Genomic DNA, 13,043 nt, shown 5'->3' on the forward strand with positions numbered 1-13,043 from the left:
GGAGTGCAATGGCATGATCTTGGCTCACTGCAACTTCCACCTCCCAGTTTCAAACGATTCTCCTGCCTCAACTTCCTGAGTAGCTAAGATTACAGGTGCCCACCATCACATCCAGCTAATTTTTGGATTTTTAGTAGAGATGGGGTTTCACCATGTTGGCCAGGCTGGTCTCAAACTCTTGACCTCAGGCGATCCACCTGCCTCAACCTCCCAAAGTGCTGGGATTACAGCTGTGAGCCACTGTGCCCAGCCAGTATCAATTTTAATGTATACAAATTGATTATGCTTACATAAAACAAATTATTCAGTTCTACATATTTTGGGCATACCATGCTAAACAATTATGCTCAAAGTTCCACTTTGAGGCCTAGTTCTTCACTTGTTATGTAATTTTCTTGTGCTCTTCCTTCCTCAGCTTTAAACCTCTATCAACCTAGTGCTGGAATCATCCTTAGGAGACCCCTGGTTCCACACTGAGGGGATGGTGTCCATTCTTGATGTGATCTAGGCAGAGGAAACAAATTTGTGTTTTTTCCTTCCCAGTTACCAGACCAGAAGGAAAGAAAAAATGGGTGAGAAAGTCTCTGGCCTCTACTAAAAGAGAAACCCGTGAACTTGCAAATTTCGTTCACTCAGCTGGAGAACGCAGTGGACATCTTTACTGAGTGTTAGCCCTAGTCAGCTTAGATCTATAAATGAAACGGCCAAGAGGGAGCAAGTTCTACACACCATGAGCTGCTCCTGCAAGGCCAGAGCTGGACCATTCCTTTGCCATCCCAGGGTTGGCCAAGCTGGTGGGGGAGACCCAGCCCATGGCCTCTACCATCTGCCCGGCTGTCCTCATGGGTGTGCACTGGAGTGAGTGGAGCAGGAGGGACAAGCCTGGGGCTGGTGGGGAGAGACGGCACTGCCACCCTTCTGTGAGTGGCCCTCTGTGCTCTCCTCTGTGGGCCCTCAGGTTCACGCCAGTGTGAGTGGGTCCTTGCGGGCTGGGCCTGGAAAAGAGCCTTGACTTCTCCTCTTGGGACTGCAGACCACGCTTCTGGTCAAGACGGTGCCATGTCAGACTTGGAGGGAAGATGCGTCAAGGGAACGTCGCACCCTCGGCTGCTGGGATTCAGGAAAGCTGGCTCTCCTCCCAGCTACCCAGCCTAGAACTGGGAGTCAGGGCACAGTATTTCCGCCCCTCTGTCCTCACCTGGGCTTGAACAAGGATAGAGGCGACAGGAACCAAGAACCCCTCAAACTGATGGTGGCAGATACCTACAGCAGGATTTTGAAAGTGGCGACACGACTCTTTAAAAGCTGGGGAATGAAGTGAGGGAGGTGAGGAGGGACCCAGAGATGGCCGGAGGTGCATGTGGTTAGGGTGAGGGCTGTAGCAAGCATTTAGTGGTTTTGTTTTCTACAGAGTTCATGGAAGTAAAAATCATAAAAATAGCAATGATATAATCCTGGAATTTGAACATAAGCAGACTTATCCCAGTGTCCATGCTGTTGACAGGAAAGAAATACTGAGCTGGATTGAGGACTGCATGTTAACCAGTAAGCTTATAGTTAATAGATTCAAATCAAGACACTCACATACTCTTTGTAAAGAACTCTCATTTCCATCCCCAGCCCACATCAGACAGACAGGTCACAGAAGTACATAGCTGACTCCCTCCACTGGCTTCCCTACTTAAACGAGCACCTTTAACTTCCATTTTTGCCTCAGGCAGACCAGTCAGAGATTGCACCTCTGGGAGAAGCAAGGGAGGTTATGTCAGTGAGGCAGAAGAGACTTCCTTTCTAAAAGTACTCTAAGCTGTGAGATGACGTGACCTTGTCAAGAAGGATCCGAGCCCTGGGATTCATTTATCTGCCACTGGGGCTCTTACAAGCATATCAGAGAGTAAGATGTCCCTGTTTGTTTTCTGATAATGAAGTGGTGAGGACTGGATAGGGAGATGGAACAGTTTGTGAGTGTTCATTCACAAGGAGGCTAGAGAATTCATGTACGCTAGAGAGAGGCAATGCAAATCACAGAAAAGATTAAATAAGGAATAGAAAATAACACTAACTCCCCACCTGCTCTCCCTACCTCCACCCCTAACTCCAGAAATTATCCCAGGTTACAAAAAAAGAAGCCAAAGCCAAATCCAACTGAGCAGATAGAGGAAAATTTAAATGTAAACAAGATTAACTTACTGAGGAGACAAAAAAACAGCCATTATGGGATATGAACCCTGATAGAATAGCACATAGATATAACCATTGAGGAAACTCATTTTGATTCTACCTCTACGTTTCTCACATAATAACAGTCTACTGCTCTAGAGAAAAACACATTTAGTGGTTATTAGAAAACATGGCTATTTCTTACACATATTTCTCACTGATCCAGGTTTTATGCACTAGTTTTTATATGTTCAGTCTAAAATGTTCTCTCCAAAACAGTGAACTTATCTCATATTTGCTAAGATTTTATTTGGATTTGGCTGAGAGACCCAGATATCTTCTCTGAGTAGGCAACAGACACATTTTCATGTCAGACTCTAATTAAGGTTTTAGGATACAAAGCTTTAAAAATTCAGAAGCAGAAATGGTGTATTGATTCTTTAACACTTTCTGTAACTCAAGACAACTAAAAATGTTTCATGATGAAGAACTAGGAATAGGTATAAAAATGATGTCTTGGCTGGGCACGGTGGCTGTAATCCAAGCACTTTGGGAAGCCCAGGAGGGCAGATCACGAAGTCAGGAGTTTGAGATGAGCCTGATCAACATAGTGAAACCTCGTCTCTACTAAAAATACAAAAAGTTAGCCGGGGGTGGTGGCAGGCATTTATGATCCCAGCTACTCCAGAGGCTGAGGCAGGAGAATTGCTTGAACCCAGGAGGTGGAGGTTGCAGTGAGCCAAAGTCTCGCTACTGCACTCCAGCCTAGGCGACAGTGGGAGACATCGTCTCAAAAAAAAAGAAAAAAAAATGACGTCTTACCCTTTGCTCCTGAAACTTTTCTTGAACTCTTTTTAAGACTCCTACTTGTTTCTATGCCCTAGCAGGCTTCAAACCCTTGTTGTGAACCTTAATAACACTGTGGGAAAGACTTCTTCTTGTTTCCCATTTCCCTAGAATCAAAGAGCAAATCATCAGATTACCTATACAGCCAAACAAGTGAAAATGTAAACCTATCAGCAGAATTTCCATTCTAGTCCATTCTGTGCTACTAAGACAGAATACCTAACAACTCACTCTTTTGGAGGATGGGAAGTCAAAGATCGTGGCACCAGCAGTTTTGGTAGGTTGACTGGTGAGGGCTGCATCCTCCAGAGGTAGGGAACACTAGCTAAATGCTGTAAGAAGCCTCATTTAAAGGGGTTTTAATCCCATTGACAAGGGAACAGCTCCAAAATTCTAATCACCTCTTAAAGGCCCTACCTCTTAATCCTATCACATCGGCAACATCTGAATTTTGGAGGGAACATTCAAACCATAGCAGTTTCCCATTATAATATTTTAATATATATCATGAGATGTTTAAAAGCTCTTATGAATTAAATTTCCTAAACAGTAGTGGAGGCCATTGTAGTCTTACTCATTATGTCACTGAAATGAGAAGTGATTGGCATTATCTCTCTAATGTGGGAGACAAGAATCAAATAGCCCCCAGTGTTCTCATTCCTGAGGAGAAAAACAGAATTTCTTTTCCTCACATGTGTCAGGCTGCTCTAGACCCATTCTGGTTCTCCAAGTGTAACTAAATGTCTGATAACCCAAATTAGGGAATGGTTCCAACTAAGAGTTTAATGCAGAGCATGAGCGTATTGTGGAACAGCATCTCCTGATCATGTAATGTTTATTATATTTACAACGATGTAGGTTATCAACTATACCATCAGTCTAGTTCTTCTCACTTGTTTGGTTCTTAAAGTTGTTCTGCATTCATTTTTGTGTTGAGTTTGGTCTTTAAGTTTACTGATGTGCATCTATCAGTAAATAAGCCTCGTGTTCCTATACAAGTCCTGTCAAAAGGTCTTTACACTGAACTTAAATACGTTTTGAAGGCTTTAAATCATCATTAGACACTATATTTCTATGGTATAAGTAGATTTAACAATCCCAAAAGAGGTAGACATGCCTGGAAATAAATAAGCATCTGATTTTTTTGTTTGTTTTGTTGTTGTCTTTTATGGTTACCTAGCCCCCTCAATTCTGAGCATCTTGTTTTGTTCTAACCGCCCTTCCCCCCAAATTCTGGGCATCTTGAGGATAGGAACTATGTATTCTATGTATCTTGTATACTTATTTACAGCACCTGACATATGGAAGGCATGAAATTTTTGTGGAATTGAGCATATAATTTCATCTCAGTTTAAACAGAGAAAAACATTACTGCTTAGGCCCATGAGTCCAAGCTTCTGTAAGTATTCACCTACATTTATTCTGATAACCATTTTTGGCATTAAGATGGGGCCAACTTTTATTTGCTTAAAATGTGAATATAAGACATTGTTAAAAATCGGATAAATACTGCACCATTGATCCAAAATTTACTATTTCAAGTTTCATATTATATTGCATGTTCTGTTTTTTTACTTAGGGCATATGAGCCTTTCAATATGAGTCACTTTCCATTGTCTCACTGCCTTGGGTATTAAAAACAATCTGTCCTGATTGGATCAAAATAGTTTAGCTTCTTTGTGGAATTACGGACTTTAATGTATTTATTAGCTCATGATTTTTAAATTAAAGTTAAATATTTGATTAATATACCTTGAAAAGGGCATAGCCACATAACTGAAGGCATTAGAATATTTATCCTGAAGAAGTTAAGGGGAATGAGAAGAGAGATCTGAGTAGTAGTCATATGGATGAGGGACTGTTTAATCTGCATTGCTCTGATAAGCAGTACTAGAATCAGCAGGAAGAAGTCATGGCAGGAAGTTCTGGATTTAATTAAGAGAGGACTGACTATTGGTTATAACTTATAAGAGGATGGTCTGGTTTGTGAAATGGTAAGCCTTCCCTTCAACCAGAAGTCAGATGATCTATCTGGCAAGCTATAATGGAGATTTTTACAAAGAAGAGTAAAATTTCTCCAAAGCCAAGATTCTATAATTTTAGGAGTTCTTTTGCAATATAAATTAATGTGCAGTTGGCATTTGAACTGCATTCATCACAGCACTACAGACATTATCTTGATGTCTTACTGCGTATGCCCTCTATGAAGACAGAGCGAGTTCTGCTGCGGTCCTTGGCTAAGGAGGCAGTTTTCATTCTTTTGAACATTTTTCCCTAGAAAGCAAACCAACTGCCAAATGTTGAATGAATTGATACTCACAAATTCCAGGTAATTCAACATAAGAAACTATCTATGTAGGAATATTTTATGGTTTGTGATATTTCACTTAACTGCTAACCTCATCTGACATAGTGGAGAGTTACTCTTAGAGATTATAATAGTATTTATTGAGCATCTACTATGCGCTGAGACCTATAGTAGCCCTTCACATGCCATATTTTTTTTTTAAGTTTATTTTTTTCAGATGGAGTCTCACTCTGTCGCCCGGGCTGGAGTGCAGTGGCATGATCTCAGCTCACTGCAACTTCCACCTCCCAGGTTGAAGTGATTCTCCTGCCCCAGCCTCTGGAGTAGCTGGGATTAGAGGTGCCCACCATTGCGCCCAGCTAAATTTTTTTGTATTTTTAGTAGGGACAAGATTTTGCCACTTTGGCCAGGCTGGTCTCCAACTCCTGACCTCAGATGATTGGCATGTCTTAGCCTCTCAAAGTGCTTGGGTTATAGGTGTGAGCCACTGCACCCGGCCATGCCATCTCATTTAATCATCACAATAACATTGTGAGGTATGTACAATTTCTTTTTTAAATATGAGAAAATGGAAAAGATAAGGTAACTGTTAATATGTGCTTGAACTTGAATTTGAACCCAGGCCTGAGTCCAAAGCCAGTGCTCCTTCTATTATTCTATGTTGCTTTCCAAAGTCTCAGTTGTCCTCAGAATGGCCTGTTAAATCTGGCCCTAGTTCTAGGCAGCAAATCTCCTATCTAATTCCTAATCTCTTGTTATGAGCAGTATCCACTGTCAAGGTATGGAGATTTGGAAAGATGATGCGTTGTTAACAAAACTGGTGAACTTCTGATGGCAGAATATTTGGCTTGAATAGGGTGATAAAGTATTCTGAACAACAATATTTTCTAGGTTTTCTGTACTTCTGGACAAAGATCTATACCATGGATGTTATATTTCACATTACATAGGCAATTCCAAGATAGAGCCAGCAATAGAGATAAGATAGTTATAAAGTAACTAAAGTATACCTATAAACAAATGAACTAGTAAATGAATAATAGTGGGAGAGGACAGAAAATACTGTAAAATTCAAATAACAGGAGGTCAATGAGAAGTGGGTAAGTTTAGCCAGGACCATGAGACAATCCTAGTATTTAAATTGTCAAAAGAAGGGAACGAGTGCTTAGAGCCTATGCTAAAGAACAGGGGTGGCAATGAGCATGGAGCAGATAGAGCACATATGGACGGTAAAAAATGAATCTGTGAGAGGATAAACTAGCAAGTCATGTTCAACCCACTGGTGCCAAGCTAGGGTGATTTGTTAAGATAAGTAACAGACACCCACTAAAAGTTCTTAAATTATAAAAATGATGTAAAAAATGTTCTTGCATAGATTTAGGGTTAATTTGGCAACTCTGAGCATGTGAGTAGAGATCAGTGGCATGAACCAATCATGCCATAGAAATCCAGATGAAAAAATACATTGATCTGACCTACCACGATGGCTGAGACAACAGCAAAGAATTCAAAGATATTTTGCTTTCCCCAGCAAGTTATTTTTCCCCATAAACTTAGTCTATAGGTGAGTATTCTCACCACTAACTACCAAGATCTGATGCTCTTAAAACTTAATGGAACACTGTCCATTGAGTTTAAATATTTCAAGTAATATGAAATTTTTTCTGGCCAAAAAAAAGAAATAAATATCTACCAATTATATATTTACTGAGTGGAGTTGAAGAAAAATGGAATCACATCAGTGCTCAGTAAAGCAAGATACGGTTATTAGCTGAGTCTGAGGGAACTAGGAATTTTAGAGAAAAGCTTGTATTTTTTTTGAACTTAATAAAAAAAAACCTTTACAATGGCAGATTGATTATACTTGTAGTCAGAAAAAAAGTCCAGTAAAATGATTTTCATTTTGAAAAGTTGAATAGAATAGCTTTGGAGTACCCCTAAGAAAACCATGATCATTTTAAGGGGTCCTTAGGTGGGAATTAGCTACTAATGCAATTTTCCCACCTCTTTTGGCCTCATTTTCAGGCCTGCCTTCACCTTCAGTAAAATACTTTAAACAATATGAAAATTGCATGGGTTTTTTAAACTTTTTTTCTATTTTATTTGCATTTTGTAATAAAGAATTGAAATTACTGTTACAAGAGGTAATTTCTGGATAACCCATGCTCTCTATAAAAGGAGACAAGGAGCTTGAATTCTTTTGATTGGCCTCCCAGACGTCTTTCTAAGAACCCAAATATACTTGCTGGTTTTGAACTAAATTACCATCTCAAATTAAAGGACTAGCCACCAATTAAAGACAGTTCCTGGGAACCCATCAGATAGATTAAACTTTTATTTCTCAAGAGAGTGGTTAGCTTAGTTCCAAAGAGAGTTCAATCCTTGGGACATTGCTACTTTATCTGATCTAAGACTACCCAGTTTTTATGTATAAGGAAGTTCAATGTACACAGTTGCTTATCAACATTCCAGATTGCCAAGCAGCCTGATCTAAGAACTGAGTTTGACTTTACACATCTAATTTACATAAAGTGATAAGAAAATAGTGAATCTAACTAGGGTAAGGTACAATAGACCTCTTTACCACAATCACATCATCCCAATTTGTGATGATATGTGAACAATTAGGCTGCTGTCTCATTAATTTAAAAAAAAAAAAAGTTTCCTAGAAATTGCTATGATTAATATAAGTTATCTTCTCTTTTCTAGGAGCAAAATTAAAACTCATCAGTATAACATAGTCCATCTTTGGGTCCTGGTTGGGGATGGGGGATGGGAGGCAGGGGATGGGGAGATGGAAACATAAGCAAACATTGCTTGGATTAAATCCCCAACAGTAAAAACATGAAAACCATGAAAAAACAGGTAATAATATATGCATATATAAAGATGAAGAAACAGTTCAGAGAGCTAAGTATGTCTCTTTCTAGTTCCCAAGTTGATGTTCCTGCCAATATGCCACTGATGGAGAAAATCATAATAAATAACTCAGCTAGGATTCAGCCTTATAAGTCTATGATGGCCTAAGTGTTTGTGTTCCCCCCATGCTCCCAAATTCATATGTTGAAACCTAATCCCCAATGTGATCATATTTAGAGATGGGGCCTGTGGGAGGTAGTTAGGTCATGAGGGTGAAGCGCTCAGGATGGGATTAGTGCCCATATTAAAAGAGATACCTGAGAGCCTGCTTGCCCTGGCCCCTTCCCTCCACCTGGTAAGACACAGCAAGAAGACGACCATCTGCAATCCAGGAAGAGAGCCCTCACCAGAACCCAATCATGCTGTCACCCATGATCTCAACTTCCCATTCTGCAGAACTGGGACATAAATTTCTGTTGTTTAAGCCCACCCAGTCTGTGCTTTTTTTGTTTCATTAGGTTGGTGCAAAAGTAATTGCTGTTTTTGCTATTTTAATGGCAAAAATACGTTTAATAGCTCCTATCTTTTTATGTTCTCATTTTCAAAGACAAACCAACCCGTCTTGGCAGGCTTAATTCCAAAACAACCTGTACCACTTTAAGGCTATTAATACTTCTCTCACAGAGTCTCATCTGATAACAGTCTTGCCATTTAAAACCATTTGTTCTACTCTTAGAGCATCCAGGTAATTATGCTATTAAGCCCAAACCAGCTAACCCTAATCAGTGTTACCATGTGGAGTCATGCTAACCCAAGTCTCCAAAGGCAAATGCATATTGCCTTACTGAGGGAGTAGCTGATGATATTTCATAATATCTGATCATCTCCTAAAATGTGGCAGAGAGGAAATGCAAATATCCAACTTGGCTTTCCTGTTATTTGTTCATAAGAAGCCTGGCTATCTGATTCTCCAATGTCAATTTTTGAACCATTTCTCCATCTTGTAAATCATAGCAAGTGTTAATTACTCTGTTATCAGTGAAACTGTAAAGGTCAGGCCCTAATCTTCCATATCTTTATCAGAGTGCCTCATGCTCTTAGCGAGATAGTCCCTCACATTCAGATCACCTCACCAGCTTGAGCTGCAGGATACAAGAGACTATACAGGAATGCTATAAAATATGGTTTGGCTGTGTCCCTACCCAAATCTCATTTCAAATTCCCATATGTTCTGGAAGGGTCTCAGTGGGAGGTAAGTGAATTATGGGGGCAGGTCTTTCCTGTGCTGTTCTCCTGACAGTGAATAAGTCTCATAAGATCTGATGGTCTTGAAAAAGTTTCCCTGCACAAGATCTCTTTTCTCTTGTGTGCTGCCATGTGAAAGGTGCCTTTCACTTTCCACCATGATTGCAAGGCCTTCCCAGCCACATGGAACTGTAAGTCCAATAAACCTCTTTCTTTTGTAAATTACCTAGTCTTGGGTATGTCTTTATCAGCAGCATAAAAATGGACTAATACAGTCAATTGGTACCAGTAGAGTGGTGCACTCCCAAATAGATACCTGAAAATGTGGAAGCAACTTTGGAACTGGGTAACAGGCAGAGGTTGGAACAGTTTGAAAGGCTCAGAAAAGATGAAAATGTAAGAAAGTTTGAAACTCCCTAGAAACTTGTTGAATGGCTTTGACCAAAACGCTGATAATGATACGGACAATTAAATCCAGGCTGAGCTGGTCTGAGATGGAGATGAGGGACTTGTTGGGAACTGGAGCAAAAGTGACTCTTATTATGTTTAAGCAAAAAGACTGGTGACATTTTGCCCCTGCCCTAGAGATCTGTGGAACTTTGAACTTGAAAGAGATGATTTAGGGTATCTGATGGAAGAAATTTCTAAGCAGCAGAGCATTCAAGATATGACTTGGGTGCTGTTAAGGGCATTCAGTTTTATGAGGGAAGCAGAGCATAAAAGTTCAGAAAATTTGCAACCTGACAATGCAATAGAAAAGAAAATTCCTTTTTCTGAGGAGAAATTCAAGCCGGCTGCAGAAATTTGCATAAGTAATGAGGAGCCAAATGTTAATCCCCAAGACAAGGTGGGGAGGATTGTCTCCAGGACATGTCAGAAGTCTTCACAGCAGCCCCTCCCATCACAGGCCTGAGGCCTAGGAGGAAAACATGGTTTCGTGGGCCAGGCCCAGGCTACCCATGCTGTGTGCAGTCTAGGGATTTGGTGCCCTGTGTTCCAGCCACTCAAGTCATGACTCAAAGGGGCCAAGGTACAGCTGGGGCTGTTATTTCAGAGGGTGGAAGCCCCAAGCCTTGGCAGCTTCTGTGTGGTGTTGAGCCTGCAAATGCAAAGAAGTCAAGAATTGAGGTTTGGGAACCTCCACCTAGATTTCAGAAGATGTATGGAGACATCTGGATGTTCAGGCAGAAGGTTGCTTCAGGGGCAGGGCCCTTGTGGAGAACCTCTGCTAGGGCAATGTGGAAGGGATACGTGGAGTTGGAGCCCTCCTACAGAGTCCTTACTGGGGTACCACTTAGCAGAGCTGTGAGAGAGGGCCACCGTCCTCCAGATACCATAATGATAGATACACTGACAGCTTCATCATGCACCTGGAAAAGCCACAGACACTCAACACCAGCCCATGAAAGCAGCCAGGGGGAGGCTGTACCCTTCAAAGCCACAGGGTTAGAGCAGCCTAAGACATTGGGAATTCACCTCTTGCATTAGCATGACCTGGTTGTGAGACATGGAGTCAAAGGAATTCATTTTGGAGCTTTAAGATTTGACAGCCCGCTGGATTTCAGATTTGCATGGGTCCAGTAGCCCCTTTGTTTCAGCCAATTTCTCCCATTTGGAACAGCTGTATGTACCCAATGCCTATACCTCTGTTGTATCTAGGAAGTAACTACAGTAACTTGCTCTTGATTTTACAGTTTCGTAGGCAGAAGGAACTTGCCTCGTCTCAGATAAAACTTTGGTCTGTGGACTTTTGGGTTAATGATAGAATGAGTTAAGATTTGCAAGGACTGTTGGGAAGGCATGATTGTGTTTTGAATGTGACTACATGAGATTTAGGAGGGGCGAGGGGCAGAATGATATGGTTGAGTTGTGTCTTCACCTACATTTCATCTTGAATTCCCACATGTTGTGGGAGGGGCACAGTGGGAGGTAATTGAATCATAGGGGCAGGTCTTTCCTGTGCTGTTCTCACAATAAATAAGTCTCACGAGATCTGATGGTTTTTAAAAAGGGGAGTTTCCATACACAATCCTCTTTTCTGTTGTCTGCTGCCATGTGAGACATGACTTGCACCTTCTGCCATGATTGTGAGGCCTTCCCCACCATGTGGAACTGTAAATCCAATAATCCTGTTTCTTTTGTAAATTGCCCAGTCTCAGATATGTCTTTATCAGCAGTGTGAAAACAGACTAATATACTAAATTTTTCTTATTATTTTGGATGGTATCCAAACTTGCAGAACTTTCAGTAATTCTAATCATCTGCAATTTTTAAATTTTTCATGTAGACAATGTTCCATCAAATAAATAATTGGTCTTTCCTTTCTAGTCCTCATATCATTGATTTTTCTTTCTTTCTTTCTTTCTTTTTTTTGCTGGCTATAATTGAATAGTAGTAGCAATAGGAGTATTATTTTTGTTCTTGCTTTTAAAGGGAAAGTTTCTATGTTTTACTACAATGTTTCTTGTAGAATTTGGCAGTTAAGAAAATCAGATTAAGGACGTCCCATTCTGTTTGTAGTTTTCTAAGATACTTTTTATGAATGGGTGATTTTTTTAATGCTTTTTTCCATCTATATAGATAAGCAAATGGTTTCTCTACTTTGATCTGTTAATGTGAGATCATATTTTCAAACGCTAAACCATTTATTCATTTCTAGAATAAACCAACTTGGTTGTAATTTTTTTAATGCACTGCAGGATTTGGTTTGCATATGTATTTTCTTATTTTTGTATTATGTTCTGAGTGATATCAGCCTATAGTTTTTAAACAGTTCTCCTGTATTGATATTAATGTTATAATGGTTTTATAAAATGGGCTGGAAAACACTCCATTCATTTTAGTCTTTGGAAGAGGTTATATAAGATAGGAATAATTTGTTTTGCAAAAGTGTAGCAGACCTCAGGAAAAAAAAAAAAAGGTGGATTTAAAAAAAATTCCTTCACATATTCAAGTTTCACACTTGCTGGGTCAATTTTGGAAATGTGTATTTTTCCAGAAGATTTTCCATTTTCCTTGAGTTTTAAAATCTATCAGCATTACATTGTTCATTTTATTCTCTCATATTTTAAATAACTGCTTTGAATGTTTCTCTTTTCCACTTATAATATTACTTTCTTTGTTCACCAGTGCTTCTTATATTATATTCCTTTGTTCTAGGTTTAAGTTACTTCTGCAGCTAGTACATCCTTTAGTAATCTTTCTGTCAAGATCTAAGTGGTAAACTCATTCTTTTTCTAAATACAACTTTCTTTGACATTCTGTCTGAAATATTTTAGCTGGCTTTTCAAGCCTAAACCAATAGGAATGTTTCCTCAGCTCTTCGAAGATTTTCATTTCTTCAATTCCTTTGTATGGAATCTTTATAGTTTCTTTAATATTCTTTCTTATATTTAGTACTCTAAAGTTTTATGCGTAGGTATGGGTGTTTAATTATTCTGTTTGAAATTTGTTGAGTTACTGAAATCTGAGGATTAATGTCTATCATCTAACATAAATACTGTTAAGTTATTATCTCCTTGACTATTGCCTACCCCCATTCTCTCCGCCTGGAACTCCTCTCTGACATATGTTGGACCTTCCCATTCTACCTTCAATGTCTCTTAATTGCTCACATTTTCCATCT

This window comes from Cebus imitator, unplaced genomic scaffold (assembly GCF_001604975.1).
Source record: "Cebus imitator isolate Cc_AM_T3 unplaced genomic scaffold, Cebus_imitator-1.0 Scaffold268, whole genome shotgun sequence".
Taxonomy (NCBI): Eukaryota; Metazoa; Chordata; class Mammalia; order Primates; family Cebidae; genus Cebus; species Cebus imitator.